Here is a 20,551-nt window from a genome sequence, read left to right as displayed (position 1 = left end):
AAAAGAGGACGGATGAGGTAGAGCACAGGGTCATAATGGTGGAAGCTGATGCGACTTCACCCAAGGATAGGATCCAAGCCCTGGAGATGCAAGTCAATAATTTGCACAACCAAGTGGATGATCTTGAGAACAGAGGTAGGTGAAAAAACATCCAGATTATCGGTCTGCCTGAGGGTAAGGAAGGTGAGCGGCCTGTGGAATTTATTGAGGACTGGCTGCCAAAATTCCTTAACTTGGAAGCTAGCATGAGAGGACTGAAGATTGAGAGGGCTCACTGGGTTGCAGTGCAGAGATCAGGTCTGGGTCAACGTCCTTGTCCTCTCCTGGTGCGGTTTCATCATTATAGAGATAAGGAGAAAATCATGGAAGCTTCCAGAATCCAGGGGAAGGATCTGAAGGCATAAATTTACGAGGGCTCTAAGATCAGGTGATCCAGAAAAGAAAATCTTATGACAGTGTCAAGAGAAGACTGAGGGAGCTTGGGATCCAATACACTCTGAGGTATCAGGCAGTGCTTCAGATTACTTTAGATGGATCCATACATCTCTTTGAGAAGGCAAGAGACTTTGTGGACAAATTAACCTAATCTGAACAACATAGTATGTACAAATAGTAGTGTTGTTTGGGTATGTCTCTGTCGTTTTGTAAAAGAAACAGAGAAAGTCCAGTTGGAGCTTTTTTTCTTTTTTTCTATTGATAATAATTTGGTTTAAACTATGTTTGACGTTGGTTGAGATGTGTATTTTAAATTTCTAAGTTAAGATATACCCTTTTCTTTCTTTGAAAACCTTTTTTCATTCATATTGGTATTCTATGGTGTGTTTACTTTCTTTTCAGCTTGTGTTTGTGGTGCAACTCTAGCTGGGAGAAGTGAAGGCGGCTAGGATGATTAGATGTCCACTTATGGGCAATTTGGGATGGGTAGTTGCCCCTCTGGGCAGGGGGTGAGTTGCCTATTCAGTCCCGTTGGCAATTTATATGTTGGTTTGGTTTTTGGTTTTTGTTGTTTTTAATAGTTTTGTTGGTTTGTTAAATATAGTGGTCTTAGTTTATGTAGTTTTATGTTCAGTGGATCATGTGACACTAAGGCTCAGCGATTTGTGGTTCGAGTTCCTCCTGTCTGGAATTTAAATGTTACTACAGAAGATTATGGCTAATGACTTAATTAAATGGTGTACCTGGAATATCAAGGGAGGTCACTCACCAATTAAGAGGAAGAAGGTACTCTTGAATCTTAGAAGGGAGAAGGTGGATATTGCTTTGTGACAGGAGACACTTGGATGACAGAGAGCATTTGAAATTACAGCAGAATGGCTTTGACCGAGTTTATTTTTCATCATTTAATACCAGAAGCAGGGGAGTGGCTATATTGGTTAGGAAGAATCTCACATTTACGTTACTAGAGTGTGTTGAAGACACACACAGGAAGTTTGTAATTCTTAATGCTTTGATAATTGGGGAAGAAAATGGTGTTTTAAATGTTTATTGACCTTCAGCTCATCCCTTCAATTTTTGGTAGATGCGTTTTCTAAACTGATAAGTCTCGAGTCCCGGCACACAGGGGGAGATTTTAACTGTCTCATGGATCCCACAGTAGAAAGGTTACCCTCTGTACAAACTAAACAGTTTGTGGAGTTAAGGTTGGCGGATGTCTGGAGGCGTCTCCATCCTACAGGCAGGAATTTTACATTTTTCTCTAATCCACACAGATGTCACACCAAGGTTGATTTTTTCTGACTCCTGCTGCAACCCTGGATTTGGTGGCATCTTGTACAATTGGTAATATGATCATCTCCAATCATATTCCAGTGTACCTGTTGGTTAAGATTAAGCACAATACAGTGGATTTGAGGCACTGGTGAATGGATCCTTTTATCCTTAAGGATAATAAATTTGTGGAGTATTTCTCTAAGGAATTTTGGGCATTCCTTGACATTAACTCAGGCTTGGTTGGTAGTCCATCCATCCTTTGGGAAATTGCCGAAGCCTATGCCAGGGGTTAGTTATTTCCTACTCCGCCAGTAGGAAGCGGCAGAAGGTAGAGTAGCAATGTCGCGTTGAAGCACGGTTGAAGGCGGCTGAGAAGGCTTACTTTGACAGACCCTCGTTGGTCAAACTACAGAGGATTAAGGCGTTGTAATCCACACTGAATTCCGTGCCTCACACAGACGGCAAAGAAGGAGCTTGCTTTTGCAAAGCAAAGGTTATATAAGCATAATGACAGGCCAGGCAAATACTTAGCATATCTCGCTAGGAGAAGGAGTGCCCCACACGCCATTACGGCGATTAGAAAAGGGTCTGGAAACCCAACATGTGACTCTAAAAAGATTAATGTGGCATTCCAGAAATTTTACTCTAAGTTATACCAATCTGAGGGTGGTGAGGAGGGGCGGGCCAAAATGGAATCTCTTTTTTAAGAATCTGAAGCTCTCAGGCGTGACCCCCAAACAAGGATCCTTTCTTAATGCCCCCTTATCAGAGCAAGAAGTGCAGGAAGCTGTGAGGCAGCTTCAGAGTGGAAAGGCGCCCAGTCCTGATGGACTTCCCAGCAAATTCTATAAGGAATTTATAAACATATTGTCAGGCCCAATGCTCAATATGTTTAATGATTCATACAGTCATGATTGTCTCCCGCCATCTCTGAGAGAGGCCGATATTTCATTTATTCTTAAAAAAGGGAAGGTGCGGGGATCCAAGATGGTGGCAGTCTGAGTGGTCTACTGTGCTGGGCTCTGTGCCATACCCCCCCAGGCAAGGTGGATCTTTACCCCCCCCTCACCAACCACCCCCAGGAGAAAAAAGTACTAATTTAAATTTGCTGATCATTTGGAGCTGCTGAAATCATGTGTGATAGCTATAAGGAAAGTGAATAAAGGAAAATGACCTAAAGGAGCACATCAGACAGGGCACTCACCTACTGCATCGGGGGTGCCTGCAGCCAGCGCTCAAACTCCCAGAGTGGCCCCTTTGGATCTATCAGGACAGCAGCATTTACTCTCCGAGTTTGCCAAACTCCGAGAGTGGATTCAAGCAGCGGTAGAGCCAATATCTGCCATGCTGAAAAAGCATGAGCAGGAAATCCAGCTGCTGAACCAAAGAATAGAGGCAGTGGAGGAGAGGACCGCAGCATTGGAGACCGTGGTGGAGGATCACACTGCGCAGATCCAGGCCCCCACACAGTACTAATGCAGCTCCTGTATTATAAAGAAAAACAGTTTATAGTTGAAACAGCAAGAAGACTAGGAAGGAATTCACAAGCTTCACTGTATAAAAGCTCAAACATAATGTTTTTTTCAGGACGTTTCAGGAGCCCTAATTAAGAAGAGAAGGGCATTTGATGAAGTCGAGAAAGAATTAAGGGACCTGAACATTCAATACTCCTTGAGGTACCCAGCCGTGTTGCATTTCGCCCATGGGGGGACGATATATAACTTTGATTCCGCAGAAAAGGTGAAGGACTTTGTGAAGACTTTCAGTTGAAGGACCTAAAGGGAGGGGAGGCGGACAATGGTATGGATTTTTTTTATTGCCCCATTTTCTTTTACTTCTCTCTCCCCCTTTCTTTTTTGTGCTTATTGGTTTTATATATACAGCTTTGTTGTAAAATTTGAATTATTTTCTATATCAGTCAGTTGGGTATTATCTAGGGCTCCCCTTTTTTTCCTGCTGTCCTTTTGATTTTTTATTGGGGGTGGATATATCTATGGTTAAGAAGAGTGGAAGGGGGATGGACATCCATTGTAAATAACAGAGTGTAAATAACAGGTTTTTCTCATTTGTGAATTGCCTGGGGGTGGGGAAGGGCCTCAGCTAGCAGGGGTTAAGATGGTAGTAAGGATTGGGAGGGGTGCCCCCTATGGGTAAGGGGGGAAGATCTCGAGCGAATTGGGGGTTATTTGGGTGTTTGCTTCAGTGAAATGTAGTGATTAATTTTTTTAGTTGTAATAGGTTTTATAGGAGTAGTTTTTAGACTTCATAGAGTTAATGTCTTGTAGCTCATCACACCTCAGATAAGCTTCTTCTGGGAAAACACGGGCTGTCCTGGATGACCATGGCTAGTGACTTGTTCAGGTAGTGCATATGGAATATAAAAGGGAGCCATTCCCCTATTAAAATAAAGAAGGTGTTGTCAAGCCTTAGGAAGGAAAGGGTGGACATCGCCCTTCTCCATTTAACAAAGAAAGGATGATGACCTTATTGGGATTGTAATTTAGAACCCCTAATAGTCAGAGGGAAATTGAGAAACAAACTTTTAAAGAGATCCCAGCTATCTGTAAGAATAATAGGGTGGTTATTGTAGGGGATTTTAACTTTCCAAACATGGACTGGGACTGCCATAGTGTTAAAGGTTTAGATGGAGAGGAACTCGTTAAGTGCATACAAGATAATTTTCTGATTCAGTATGTGGATGTACCTACTAGAGAAGGTGCAAAACTTGACCTACTCTTGGGAAATAAGGCAGGGCAGGTGACTGTGATGTCAGTGGGGGAGCATTTTGGGGCCAGCGACCATAATTCTATTAGATTTAAAATAGTGATGGAAAAGGATAGACCAGATCTAAAAGTTGAAGTTCTAAATTGGAGGAAGGCTAATTTTGACGGTATTAGGCAAGAACTTTCAAAAGCTGATTGGGGGCAGATGTTCACAGGTAAAGGGACGGCTGGAAAATGGGAAGCCTTCAGAAATGAGATAACGAGGATCCAGAGAAAGTATATTCCTGTTAGGATGAATGGAAAGGCTGGTAGGTATAGGGAATGCTGGATGACTAAAGAAATTGAAGGTTTGGTTAAGAAAAAGAAGGAAGCATATGTAAGGTATAGACAGGATAGATTGAGTGAATCCTTAGAAGAGTATAAAGGAAGTAGGAGTATACTTAAGAGGGAAATCAGGAGGGCAAAAAGGGGACATGAAATAGCTGTGGCAAATAGAATTAAGGAGAATCCAAAGGGGTTTTACAAATACATTAAGAACAAAAGGGTAACTAGTGAGTGAATAGGGCCCCTCAAAGATCATCAAGGCGGCCTTTGTGTGGAGCTGCAGAAAATGGGGGAGATACTAAATGAGTATTTTGCATCAGTATTTACTGTGGAAAAGGATATGGAAGATATAGACTGTAGGGAAGTAGATGGTGACATCTTGCAAAATGTCCAGATTACAGAGGAGCAAGTGCTGGATGTCTTGAAACAGGTAAAGGTGGATAAATCCCAGGACCTGATCAAGTGTACCCAAGAACCCTGTGGGAAGCTAGAGAAGTGATTGCTGGGCCTTTTGCTGAGATATTTGTATCATCAATAGTCACTGGTGAGGTGCCGGAAGACTGGAGGTTGGTAAACGTGGTGCCACTGTTTAAGAAGGGTGGTAAGGACAAGCCAGGGAACTATAGACGAGCGAGCCTGACATCGGTGGTGGGCAAGTTGTTGGAGGGAATCCTGAGGGACAGGATGCACATGTATTTGGAAAGGCAAGGACTGATTAGGGATAGTCAACATGGCTTTGTGCATAGGAAATCATGTCTCACAAACCTGATTGAGTTTTTTGAAGAAGTAACAAAGAGGATTGATGAGGGCAGAGCAGTAGATGTGATCTACATGGACTTCAGTAAGGCGTTCGACAAGGTTCCCCATGGGAGACTGATTAGCAAGGTTAGATCTCACGGAATACAGGGGGAACTAGTCATTTGTTTACAGAACTGGCTCAAAGGTAAAAGACAGAGGGTGGTGGCGGAGGGTGGTTTTTCAGACTGGAGGCCTGTGACCAGTGGAGTACCATAAGGATCGGTGCTGGGCCCTCTACTTTTGTCATTTACATAAATGATTTGGATGCGAGCATAGAGATACAGTTAGTAAGTTTGCAGATGACACCAAAATTGGAGGTGTAGTGGACAGCGAAGAGGATTACCTCAGATTTCCACAGGATCTGGACCAGATGGGCCAATGGGCTGAGAAGTGGCAGATGGAGTTTAATTCAGATAAATGCGAGGTGCTGCATTTTGGGAAAGCAAATCTTAGCAGGACTTATACACTTAATGGTAAGGTCCTAGGGAGTGTTGCTGAACAAAGAGACCTTGGAGTGCTGGTTCATAGCTCCTTGAAAGTGGAGCCGCGTGTAGATAGGATAGTGAAGAAGGCGTTTGGTATGCTTTTTTTATTGGTCAGAGTATTGAGTACAGGAGTTGGGAGGTCATTTCTCATTTCTGAAGGCTTCCTATTTTCCAGCCATCGCTTTACCTGTGAACATGTGCTCCCAGTCAGCTTTCGAAAAGTCTTGCCTCATACCGTCAAAATTGGCCTTTCTCCAATTTAGAACTTCAACTTTTAGATCCTCAGAGCTCCTTGAAAGTGGAGTTGCAGGTAGATAGGATAGTGAAGAAGACATTTGCTATGCTTTCCTTTATTGGTCAGAGTATTGAGTACAGGAGTTGGGAGGTCATGTTGCGGCTGTACAGGACATTGGTTAGGCCATTGTTGGAATATTGCGTTCAGTTCTGGTCTCCTTTCTATCAGAAAGATGTTGTGAAACGTGAAAGGGTTCAGAAAAGATTTACAAGGATGTTGCCAGGGTTGGAGGATCTGAGCTATAGGGAGAGGCTGAACAGGCTGTGGCTGTCTTCCCTGGAGCATTGGAGGCTGAGGGGTGACCTTATAGAGGTTTACAAAATTATGAGGGGCATGGATAGGATAAATAGGCAAAGTATTTTCCCTGGGGCTGGGGAGTCTAAAACTAGAGGCATAGGTTTAGGATGAGCGGGGAAAGATATAAAAGAGACCTAAGGGGCAATATTTTCATGCAGAGGGTAGTACGTGTATGGAATGAGCTGCCAGAGGATGTGGTGGAGGCTGGTACAATTGTAACATTTAACCGGCATTTGGATGGGTATATGAATAGGAAGGGTTTGGAGGGATATGGGCTGGAAGCTGGCAAGTGGGACTAGATTGGGTTGAGATATCTAGTCGGCATGGACAGGTTGGACTGAAGGGTCTGTTTCCATGCTGTACATCTCTATGACTCTATGACTCCATCTGGTCTATCCTTTTGCATCACTATGTGGGCGGCACTGTGGCACAGTGGGCGGCACGGTGGCACAGTGGGCGGCACGGTGGCACAGTGGTTAGCACTGCTGCCTCACAGCGCCAGAGACCCGGGTTCAATTCCCGCCACAGGCAACTGTCTGTGTGGAGTTTGCACATTCTCCCCGTGTCTGCGTGGGTTTCCTCTGGGTGCTCCGGTTTCCTCCCACAGTCCAAAGATGTATAGGTTAGGTGAACTGGCCATGCTAAATTGCCCATAGCCTTACTTGAAGGGGTAAATGTTGGGGAATGGGTATGGGTGGGTTGCTCTTTGGAGGGTCGGTGTGGACTTGTTGGGCTGAAGGGCCTGTTTCCACACTGTAAGTAATCTAATTAAATATTTTAAATCTTGGGGGAAAAGAATACGGGTACTAAAGCTGGTGCTCCCAGGGATGGCAGCCTCAGTTGAGGTTTGATGAGTGAGATAGAATAAAGTAGTGAGATATTATTTAATTTATTTGAATTTAGTTTAAGTTAATATTTATTTAATATGTTTGTAGTTTAGTTTATGTAGATACGTTTGTTTTGGTAGGTCATTCATTAATAATGGTATCGTGTTATGGTTTTGTTGTACTGCCTCTATTTTTCTTTTTTGATGGTTTTACTCTATTTTTTGTATATAGATGTTTTGTAAAAAAATTAAAAAGGCCTTTAATTAAAAACTTATAAGAAAATAGGGGAGGTTTCTGGAGGACTGTGCTTCATCCAGGCCCATTTCACTCTTAAAAGTGGATTTTAAACACCTCTCTAAGACTCTCACATTAAGGCTGAAGACTGTGTTACCTTCTATTATTAAAGAGGATCAGATGGGCTTCATAAAGGGCTGCAGATCCTCCAATAATGTTAGGAAGCTGCTTAATGTAATTCAAGCATGTCACAAACAGTCAATACAGGGACTGATGATTTCTCTAGATGCAGAGAAAACATTTGACCGAGTTGAGTGGCTGTACCTTTTCTATACTCTGGAGCGGTTTAGCTTGGGTGAAGTCTTTATAAGATGGATAAAGGTTCCCTACTGTGGCCCTCTCACGGCGGTCATCATCAATGGGGTACAATCAAGCAATTTTAACATTTTTAGAGGCAGCCAGCAGGGCTGTCCCTTTTCACCATTGCTTTTTACGTTGGTGATTGAACCATTGACAGAGGCCATTCGTGGGGATCCCAATATATCAGCTCCAGAAGTGGGGTCAAAATTACATAAGATTTTGTTGTATGTGGACGATGTTCTAACTTATTTGCCAAATCTAGCAGTTTCAATGCCTCGCTTGATACAATGCATCTCCATGTTTGGTGCTTTTTCAGGGTACAAGATTAATTTTGCAAAATCAGAGGCTATGCCTATTGATGATCTTATGAAGGAGCTAGGTCTTGAAGGCGAATATCAATTCCCATTTAGGTGGTCACAGGGGGGTTTTGTGTATTTGGGCATATTCATTACTCCAGTTCTGGATAGGCTGCTCAAAGCCAATTTTGTTCAATTATTTGACAAAATTAAACAAGACCTTCAAAGATGGGAGGCACTTCTGCTCTCATGGTTGATCAATAGCACTTATTAAGGTTAATATTCTCCCCTGTTTGCTATACCCTATACAGATACTCTTCCTGATTTTCAATAAGCAAATTCTCAGGAGGCTGAATGGCTGCTTCAGCTCCATTATTTGGCATCATAAGCGGCCCCTCATTAAATTAGCTAAACTGTAATTGCCTCACAGATTGGGGGTAAGTGGACCTTTCAGACATTAGAAACTACAACTAAGCTCGCTTTTATCCTACGTGGTGACTGGGCTTGTGGGGATCATGTTTCAATATAGCTAGATATCGAAGCTTTCAAGGCAGGGTGCCCCCTTACCAGTTTTCTATTTTTGGACAAAATGAAGACAGTTAGGGAATATTTCCATAACCCAATAGCCATCAAAACTATTAAAACATGGACCGCAATTCGGCAGAGGGAAGGCAATATTGGCAAAACATCTTCTTTTACACCTTTAGTGGGTATGCAGGGTTTTCAACCGATGATGATAGACTCAGGATGTAAGTGTTGGGCAGGGTGTAAGCTAAGGGTGTGTCTTGCTTGGGCAATTTATTTGCCAGAGACGTAATGATGTTAATACAGAAATAAGAGCTAACTAATGGGGACCTGTTTAATTTTATTTTCAAGTTCGGGATTTTATTCAAAAAAAGACTACACTTTTGACTGATCCCTACAAATCTGACATAGAGAGGGGGGTGCTCAGTCTTAAGAATACACTTTCTGTCTACTTTATATTATCAATTGGTGGGGGGTGCCTCCTCAGACGAGTTCAATTGACTCTGCAGGGTGTGGGAGAGAGAGCTCGGTGTTGAAGTTTCCTCAGAGGCATGGGAAGATATTTGGGAAAATGCAGGAAAGATATCAATTTACAATAGGACCCATGCTTTACAGTTGAAGATTTTCTACAGGGCCCACTTGGCTCTGGACCGTTTGTCAAAACTTAAATCAGGGGTTTCTTCAACATGTCTCAAGTGCAAGGTCTGTATGGGCACTCTTACCCATTGTCTCTGATGTTACGATAGGCTTTAAACATATTGGTGTGCTGTGTAGGGTGTAATGGAGGGGAGAAGGACCCTATCTCTCTCCTTCTGGGCCTGCCCAATGTGTTCCCTGCAGATGCGCATAAGAAACAACATTTCAATATTCTCACTTTCTGCGCAAGAAAGAAAATCTTAATAGGTTGGGTATCCGAAGCCTGTCGGGTTGGTGGAAGCTTGTTATGGAGCATATTTCCTTGGAGTTTCTCACAAGTATGGTACACCACAAAACTGAGAATTTCTATAAGACATGGCAGCCCTTCTTGGAATATCTTCTTGGATTTATCTGCCATACTGACAAGGGCTTTTATAGTGCCGTAACATTTGTGGTTTACGAGTCCAATATCTGAGGAGGAGGAACTGTGAATGTATGAATGTCTTGTTTGGCTGAGCTGAGTTATTACAATTTATTAGTTTGTTGTTGGTTATTATTTATTTATTTAGTTAAATAGCTAGTTTGGTTTTTTAAAATTCTACATTTTTCTTTATATGTTTTTACATTTGTACATGAGGGAGGGTTGGGTTATTTTTATTTGTCTTGTTTTTTTGTACCGTTTTGAATTGTATTGTTTTGCATTTGTTGTAATATTCTTAAAAATCTATTTTTTCAATAAAAATATATTTTTTAAAAAATGGGCAAGGAAATCTCCTGCTGATCCTCCCCTCGGCTGATGAATCAGTACTCCTCCATGTTGACCAACACTTGGAGGAAGTACTGAGGGTGGCAAAGGCACAGAATGCACTCTGAGTGGGGGATTTCAATGTCCACCACCAAGAGTGACTCAGCAACAGCACTGCTGATCGAGTCCATTAAGTCCTATAGGACATAGCTGTTAGACTGGGTTTGCAGCAATTATTTGAGGGAAACAATAAGTGGGAAAATCATACTTGACCTCATCCTTAACAAACATCTTGCCACAGACTCATCTGTCCATGAAAATGTTAAGAAGAGTGACCACTGCACTGTTCTTGAGGAGTTGAGAATACCCTCCATTGTTTGTGTGGCACTATCACTGTGCTAAATGGGATAGACCAAAATGACCTGGCCACTCAAGACTGGGCATCCATGAGGTGTTATGTGCTAGCAGCAATATCAGAGGTGTACTCAAACATCAGCTGTGAGCTCATGTCCCATATATCCCCCACTCTATCATTGACACCAAACCAGGGGGTCAACCCTGGTTCAATGTAGAATAGGATAGCATGTCAGGAGCAGCACCAAGCATAACTAAAAATGTGATGTCAACCTGGTGAAACCACAGAACTGAATTGTTTACATGCCAAACAGCCTAATCAGTAAGTGCTTGACAGAGCTAAACAATTTCACAATGAATTAAACACTGTTTGGAGGAGGTGGCTCCACAAATATCCCCATTCTCAATTAAAATTGAAAGAACTGTGGATTCTGCAAATCAGAAGCAAAAACAGAAATAATAGAAAAGCTCAGCAGGCCTGGCAGCATCTGTAAAGAGGAATCAGAGTTAACATTTTGGGTCCGGTGACCTTTCATCAGTTCTGAGGAAGGGTCACCGGACCTAAAACCTTAACTCTGATTTCTCTTCACAGATGCTGCCGGGCCTGCTGAGCAACTTTTGGTTTTGCTCCCCATTCTCACCCAGCACAACAGCGCAAAAGATGATGCTGAAGCACTTTCAGCAATCTTTAGCCAGAAATATTGAGGGGTTACTTATCTCAGCCTCTGCCGAAGGTCCCCAGCATCACAGATGCCAATTTTCAGCCAATTTGATACCACTCCTTGTGATATCAACAAATAACTGGAGGTACTGGATACTGTAAAAGCATTGGGCACTAACAACATTCCAGCAATGGAACTGAAAATGTGTTCTAGAACTTACTGTGCCCTTATCCAAGCTGTTCCAATACAGCTGTAATACCGGCATCTATCTGACAATGCAAATAGTTGCCCAGATATGTCCTTTATATAAAAAACAGGACAAGCCCAAGCCAGCCAATTACTGCTCATCAGGCTCAGTCATCAACAAGGTCTCATCAGTGTTATCAAGAAGTAATTGATAACTCAAAGTGACACTGATTTTGGTTCCTTCAGGACCACTCAGCTCCTAGCTTCATTACAACCTTGAATCAAACATGGAAAAAAGAGTTGAATTCCAGAGATAAGGTGAAAATGAATGCCTTTGACATCAAGGCTGCATATGACTGTATGTAGCATCAAGGACCCCAAGCAAAACTAGAGTCAATGGGAATCAGAGGGCCTTGCCAGTGAAGCAAACCTCCCATGAATATATTGAAAAGAAAACTGCACATGAACAGGTACAGCATTACATTAAATGTGTATTTAATAATTTTATGAATGAGGTCTTTGCTGGTTAGGGCAGCATTTATTGCAAACCCTAATAGCCGTCATGAAGGTAGTGGTGAGATAGCATCTTCAAGTGCTGCAGTCCATGTATTGTAAATAGGCAAATGGCCTAATAATTGCTAAAAAGAGATTTTGAGTAGTGGCTTAAAACATAAAGAGAATCCAAAGTTTAGGGAGGAAATTCTGAAGCATGCATCCTTGGCAATTAATGGCACGACCCACAAATGGTGCAACAGTTAAAGTTGGCAGTGACCAAGAGGTTTGCTTTGGAGGATGATAGATATCAGTGAGGGTAGTGGGGCAGAAGAGATTAGGCAAGAACTTGAAAGTGAATAAATCCTGAAATGGAGGCAATGAAGGGCAGCTGTGTACAGGATAATAGCTGAATGGGATTGAAGATTGCTTGAAACCAAGGAGACTGTATGAAAGGATGGCTGCAGTTTAAAAAAAAAATCATGTTTACTGGAGCACATTGTTGCCCCTATTGGAAATACTGAAAAAAAAACTGCAGATTTTGGAAATCAGTAACAAAACAGAAATTGCTGGAAAAACTCAGCAGGTCTGGCGGTATCTATGGAGAGAAATCAGAGTTGGGTCCAGTTGCTTTGGATCCAGTTCCTGTGAAGAAGGATCACTTGTGCCTTGTTACAATGTTGGCTTTTCCGGGCAAAGTGAGAGTGAATGCAGACAGAATATAGAGCTGATGGATTTGAACTATGGAACAACTACTTGATTAAAACATTTTGATCGTATCCTGCCCAGGTCATCTTTGGGGAGACTGCAGAAGAAATATTTAAACTTCAATGAAAAAAACCCACCAAAAATCTATTTCTCTTTTCTCCTGCATGGAGGTAATAGAAAGTCTCCAATAACAGTTAGCCATTTTCTCTCACCTTTCCCTGTAAATCCTCCATGAAAGAAGAATAATGTGCTATCCAAGACATTGAAAGGACGAATTCTCAACCAGAGAATGAAAGACTAAAGATTGGCATTCTTTAATCAACATTAAAAATAGAATCCCTAAAGTGTGGAAACACACCCTTCGGCCCAATAAGTCCACACTGACCCTCTGAAGAGTAACCCACCTAGTACCATTCCCCTACATTTAATCCCTGACTAATGCACCCAATCTACACATCCCTGAACACTGTGGACAATTTAGCATGGCCAACTCACCTAACCTACATATTTTTGGACTGTGGGAGGAAACCGGAACACTTGGAGGAAACCCACACAGACAGGGGGAGAATGTGCAAACTTCACTCAGACAGTCATCCAAGGCTGGAATCAGACCCAGGTCCCTGGCGCTGTGAGGTAGCAGTGCTAACTGCTGAGCCACCGTGCCGTAAAGATTTGAAAGAAAGTGTAAAAAAGCAATGCATCAGATTTTGTTCCAGATTGGTGCTATTTCCCTGATTTGTTTCAGTATTCATCCTTATTAAATGTATTTATTTTCTTTATGTGTCTGTCCACTTGTGAGTGGCAGTTTAATATAGGGTACAGTTTTAATTACAGAGTTATACATTAGCAATTTATGTTTTCTAATTGCTATTGGTTAAATACAATTTGTTTACAACAAATCATTATTTTCTTGTTAAGTACAGAGACCTGATGATGATCTCTTTCTTTAACCCAAGTTTGTGGACTTTGGATAGTTTGATTAAATTTTTAATCTTCTTGATGACTTGAGTATGTTAGGTAAGATTGGGCAATTTGGTGGTTTATTCAAATGCATGCACATGTGATGACTCTGGGAAAAGAGTTTATAAAATAATGAGGAGTATAAAGGGTTATTGGTAGTTGTCCTTTCTCTCGGATGGGGGATTTCAAGATGAGAGCGCACATTTTTAAGGTGAGAGGAGAGAGGTTTAAAAAAAGAGATGAGGGCATTTTTTTACAGAGGGTGGTTAACATATGGAATGAACTTGATGAGGAAATGGTGGATGTGGTTACAATTACACGTTTAAAAGACATTTGGATAAGTACATGAATAGGAAAGGTTTGGAGATAAATGGGCCAGGCGCAAGCTGATGGGATTAGTTTAGTTTGGAACTGTGTTCTGCATGAATTGGTTGGGCCAAAGGGTCTGTTTCCGTGCAATGTGAATATGATTCTATTATACCTGAGGGTGTTGTGACAAAGGAGAGATAGGAGCAAGTCACCAATGTGTTGGACTGTTCAAGTCCTGAGGTAACTAAATGAAAGTAACCACTGTACACTGTTGGCTTCTTTAATTAAAATGTTGCATTTCACTGAAGCCTATCCATGTGGAATCTTAATGATAACTTAATTAATCAAGGATCAGACATATAGAATTGCGGTATGAACAGAGGCAGGTTTAGACGTGAACAGTAAAATTCACATAGACCTTCCTTCGTAACTCTCTCCACCAATAACTCAGTTGGGACCAGATTGGTTGTCAATCTGTCCAGAGTGAGTGACTGAATAATACTGATTAAGATCCAACTACTTTTGGAACCATCAGCATAAACTGATACCTAGACTACATTGCAGGCCTAGCCTATGTGCAAAAATTGGAAGCTGATATCTTGAAGGATCATGGCCGTGGTTAAGCCTCTGGATAGAATCTTACAGATTCTGAGATGTAAGTATTTGGGCTACTGTTGATTAAAATGTCTTACAGCAATTGCAATCTGGAAAGAGCACCTCTTGGTGAAGAGGAAATGTTCTGACTGTGATAACTATTTTCAGTTTTAATGTGTGCTCCCCTTTATAAAGGTGTTTTTGTATTTTTACAGTTGTAGGCTTTTCATTGCAAAGTCTTTCTTTCATAGACTTTCTTAGTAAATGGAAAGGAGAATGGCTCAATATTGTCCCATTGAGAAATATTTGTCTTCTAATGTAAGGGCACAGAAGTGGTACAGTGCAGAAGGAGACCTTTCTGTCTAACTATGTCTATGTTAACTCTCCAATTTAATCTTACTGTAATTCTTCTGCCTTTTCCCCCAACATTTGCACATTGTTTGTTTTTAAGTAATCACCTAATGCCCTCTTGAATGCTTCGATTGAACTTGCCTCTACCACACCTCTAGGCAGTACTTTCTAGACCCTAACCACCTGCTGTTTGAAAATATTTTTTCTTGCACCACGTACTACTTTTGCAAATCACTTTAAATTTGGTCCCTCTCATTCTCGATCTTTTTTGTTTTATGAATCAGAATGGTTTCTCCTCATTTACTCTCTCCAGACCCCTCATGATTTTGAAAACTTCCATAAGATTTCCTGTTAGCCTTCCTGTCTCCAGTGACAACAGTCCTAACTTCTCCAATCTTCTCTCATAACTAAAGTGTCTCATTCCTGAATCCATTCCGGTAAATTATTTCTACAGTCTCTAAAATCCATTCGCAACTTTCCTACAGTGTGGTACACAGAATTGTACACAATAGTCCAGCTAAGGTCTAAGAAGTGTTTTGTCTAATTTCAGAATCACGTCTTTGCTTTTATACTCTATATCCTATTAATAAAGCTGAGGACACTGGATGCTTTATTTGCTGCTCCCTCCACCTGTTCTGCTAACTTCAATGATTAGTGCACATATTTACCATCTGCTCCTAGACCCTCTGAAGAATTGTACCTCTTATTTTACATTGTCCGTTCATGCTTTTCCTACCAACATTCATCACCTCATATTTCTCCACTTTGAACTTTATCTGCCATCTATATGTCCACTCCTGTAAAAATCCCAGGTTAAGCTAAGTTTGAGGATTAGACCGCAAAATTCAAGGTTATCGCTTACTGTGGAGTGCAGTACTGCAGATGAGGTATTAAATTGAGGCCCAGTCTGATCTCTCACTTCTCACTGATAATGTAATGGTACAGCAGCCACAAAATCATGTTCCTCACAGCACATAGCCAACATGGCAGACATTCAGTCATATATAAAACCCCATTCTCTCACTCTAGTCACTTTTTTTTAATGGGTATTTTTAGGGAACAAAAGGAAATTTTTAAACATTTTTTACAAAATTACAAAGTAATACAAACAAGTATAAACACTAATATACAATTAAATATATATATTAAAAAAATAACCAAAACTCAAAAAAAGAAAAAAAACAACTAACTACTAATCTATCCTACAAACAACCAAAACATAAAAAAGGATATCATACATTACTAGCGAAAAATAACAGAATAATTAAATAATTAAGTACATACTCAAAATGGATTAACATCAAGTCATAATAAAACCCTTATTTGTCTGGCTGTGGTAGTGGTTCTAGTCACTGTTTAACCACCAGGTGACCACACACTTTGCCTGTCCCTAGCTACATCCCATCAAATATCCTCTTAGTCAGCATTATCCTGTCTCCAATGTTTTTTATAGTCTCATGGCCTGTTATTGTCTAGCAGGAGAACATCACAAAAGACAAGCAAAAGGACAATTCAAACGTGAGCATTTATTTAAGCACAGAAAAAAATGAACACAAACAAAACTAATAGACTCTGCAGTTTGCCCCAAAAAGCAAACAACAAATGGATGCAAGGAATGTCAGTTTTACGGTCGATATGCATCAAGTTGCATGTTGCTCTGATAATAACATGTGATAAGCTGGGGCTGCAATTCAATGTGAGAGACACCACAGTAGTGAGGTATGTAATTAATTAGGTGAGTTAGGTAAGATGAAGTGAGACAACTCATTAGGACTCATGGCAAAAACCCTCCAAAAATCTCCATGCAACTTGCACTTGCCAAAAAACGATTCTGCCTTTAACGTTTTTAGGTTTAGAAATTTTTACATTCCCAAATTGTATAAGTTCAACAATAGATACTATAATTAATGAAAATAATGAACAAAATATACTTTATTTGGTTAATGCAATATATATCATAATCCAGGTTGTGGTCTACCCCTATTTTTTACACCTGGAATCCCATTCCCTGAAGAATTCCAGTACATTATCTCTATCCTGATTTTCAAAGAACTCTTATGGACGCAACTATTTGATCAGACCACCTTTCCCTAAAGTTCCACCTTTTTCATCTTCCTCCCACATTGTAAATATCCCTGTTTTTCACCACCCATTCCCGCTATATTCCCCAACCCTTCTACTGGTCAGATTCATTGTTCATTCTTCTCCTGGTAAAACACATTGAGGTGTCGTCCTGTGTGTGAGACCAGTGCTATGTAGATGCAAATCAGCAAGTTTAAATACCAATTCTAATTGCCTGGCTAATTGCATTTAAAGCAACATTAGTTTTGGAAATGATAGGTAAGACATCACATTCATCCACACCTTTACTGAAACTAGTTTGTTAAATGTTACCAGCTAGAAGGGCTGCATTGGAATCCTACATGTGTTAAACTCCTTCTGAATATATTTTCTGCATCGTTTGCAAAAAAAAGATTTTAAATAGCTTAAGACACATGATCACTTCAGAAAAAATTTGAACAAACTATTGTCAGCAATATTCTTCTACGTGGTATTTAAAGGGAACGGAGGTCAGCTTACACTGACGTCTCAAAACTGACGGCATTTTAGGATAATTTGTTAACATATCTCAGCTGGCCGGTGAATTCTGATGCGTCTACCAACTGTTGCAGACATCCCATATCCATTGGTCAGCACAGTCTTTTAAATGAGATTACAATCTGAGAAGCAACCGTTCTCTCTCACTGGTGAGTTTTCATTTTCACTGCGGCCAGCAACAATTTAGATTTATATCCCACATTTAACATAACACAAAATGTCACTTCACAGGGGCATTATTAAACAAAATGTAACATTGGTTCACAGAAGGAGACATTAAGCCAGATGATGGAAAGCTTCTCAAAGAGGTAGATTTTAACAAAGAACATTTAGAACATAGAACATTACAGCGCAGTATAGGCCCTTCGGCCCTCAATGTTGTGCCGACCTGTCATACCAATCTGAAGCCCATCTAACCTACACTATTCCATGTACGTCCATATGCTTGTCCAATGACGACTTGAATGTACTTAAAGTTGACGAATCTACTACCGTTGCAGGCAAAGCATTCCATACCCTTACTACTCTCTCAGTAAAGAAACTACCTCTGACATCCGTCCTATATCTATCTCCCTGAACACCCTATCTAACCCTCTGATTATCTTATATGTCTCTATTAAGTCACCTCTCAACCTTCTTCTCTCTAACAAAAACAGCCTCAAGCCCCTCAGCCTTTCCTCGTAAGACCTTCCCTCCATACCAGGCAACATCCTAGTAAATCTCCTCTGCACCCTTTTGAAAGCTTCCACATCCTTCTTATAATGCAGTGACCAGAACTGTACACAATACTCCAAGTGCGGCCGCACTGGAGTTTTGTACAGCTGTAGCATAACCTCATGGTTCCGGAACTCGATCCCTCTATTAATAAAAGCTAAAACACTGTATGCCTTCTTAACAACCCTGTCAACCTGGGTGGCAACTTTAAAGGATCTGTGTCCTGGACACCGAGGTCTCTCTGCTCATCTACACTACCAAGAATCTTACCATTAGCCCAGTACTTTGCATTCCGGTTACTCTGACCAAAGTGAATCACCTCACACTTGTCCGCATTAAACTCCATTTTCCACCTCTCAGCCCAGCTCTGCAGCTTATCTGTGTCTCTGTAACCTACAACATCATTCGTCACTATCCACAACTCCACCAACCTTAGTGTCATCTGCAAATTTACTAACCCACCCTTCTACGCCCTCATCCAGGTCGTTTATAAAAATGACGAGCAGCAGTGGAACTAACACCGACCCTTGCGGTACACCACTGGTAACTGGACTCCAGGATGAACATTTCCCATCAACCACCACCCTCTGTCTTCTTTCAGCAAGCTAGTTACTGATCCAAATTGCTATATCTCCCACAGTCCCATTCTTCCGCATTTTGTACAATAGCTTATGGTGGGGAACCTTATTGAACGCCTTGCTGAAATCCATATACACCATATCAACCGGTTTACTCTCATCTACCTGTTTGGTCACCTCAAAGAACTCAATAAGTTTGGTGAGGCACGATCTACCCTTCACAAAACCATGCTGACTATCCCTAATCAAATTGTTCTTTCACAGATGATTATAAATCCTATCTCTTATAACCTTTTCCAACACTTTACCAATAACTGAAGTAAGGCTCAGGAGGGTCTTAAAGGAAGAGATAAAAATAAGGAGCAGAGTAGGTTCCTTAGCCATTTGAGCCTACTCTGCCAGTCAATAAGATCATGGCGGAGCAGTTTGTTATTGAATCCCATGTTCCCATTGACCTTTGAAAACATTTGCTTCTCTTGGCAACTAATACTAAGTCCACCTCTGCATTAAAATAACTTAATGATTGTACCTCCAACACCTTCCAAGGCAAAAAGTAACAAAATTGCACAAACGCTGGAAGAAAAAAAATTCACCTCATCTCTAGAGAGGGTGACTTCTCAGTTTTTAGACCATATCTACCAGTTCTGACCTCACCAGCAAGACAAAGCTTTTCACTGTGCCTCGGTACACGTGACAATAAATTCAATTCATTCTTTTCCACATCCACCTTATCTGTTCAGGATCCTGCATATTTCATTCAAGTCACCCCTCACTCTTCTAAGTTACAGGTAAAACAAGCTCAGTCTGTTCAAACTTACCTGTAAGAAAATACATTTAGATTAGATTACTTACAGTGTGGAAACAAGCCCTTCGGCCCAACAAGTCCAAACCGACCTGCAACCCACTCCCCTACACCTAACACTATTGGCAATTTAGCATCGACATTTCACCTAACCTGCACATTTTTGGACTGTGGGAGGAAACCAGAGCACCCGGAGGAAACCCACGCAGACAGAGGGAGAATGTGCAAACTCCACACAGACAGTCACCTGAGGCAGGAATTGAACCCAGGTCTCTGGCGCTGTGAGGCAGCAATGCTAACCACTGTGCCACCGTGCCACCCTGGCATCAATCTACTACTGAGACTACCCGGTTTCAAGACCCCCCTTCCTAGCTTACTCCTAGCAAATGTACAATCTCTGGAGAATAAGATGGATGGACTCAGATCATGGCTCAGCTTCCAGCGTGAACTGTGGGATTGCTGTGCACTCTGCTTCATAGAAACCTGGCTCAACCCATCCGTTCCCAACTGCGCACTTCAGGCTGATGGCTTTTCAATCCATCGTATGGACCGTATAGCACTTCCGGGTAAAACAAAAGGTGGAGGGGTTTACTTTTTAATCAACAACTTGTGGTGCACCGACATTGCAACCCTGGGCAGCCATTGCTCTCCAAACCTTGAATTCCTCACCATCAAATGCCGCCTCTTCTATCTACCACAGGAATTTACTGCTGCTATATTAACTGCCATGTACGAATTACCACAAGCAAAGGTTGGGGAAGCTCTGGATGTGCTGTACTCCACCACTAATACCCTGGAGACGGAACACCCCTGTTTATTGTAACTGGTGACTTAAATCAAGCCAATCTAAGGAAGGTGTTGCCCAAGTACCACCAGAACATTACCTGCCCCACCAGGGGCCTGAACATTTTAGACCACTGCTACATCACTGTGAAAGATGCCTACCGCTCCACCGCCCACCCTCGTTTCGGGAACTCCGACCACAATG

This window comes from Chiloscyllium plagiosum, unplaced genomic scaffold, assembly GCF_037043375.1.
Source record: "Chiloscyllium plagiosum isolate Xiang-an unplaced genomic scaffold, Cpla_swu_hap1 HiC_scaffold_25, whole genome shotgun sequence".
Taxonomy (NCBI): domain Eukaryota; kingdom Metazoa; phylum Chordata; class Chondrichthyes; order Orectolobiformes; family Hemiscylliidae; genus Chiloscyllium; species Chiloscyllium plagiosum.
Note: the sequence above shows the minus strand (reverse complement) of the source record.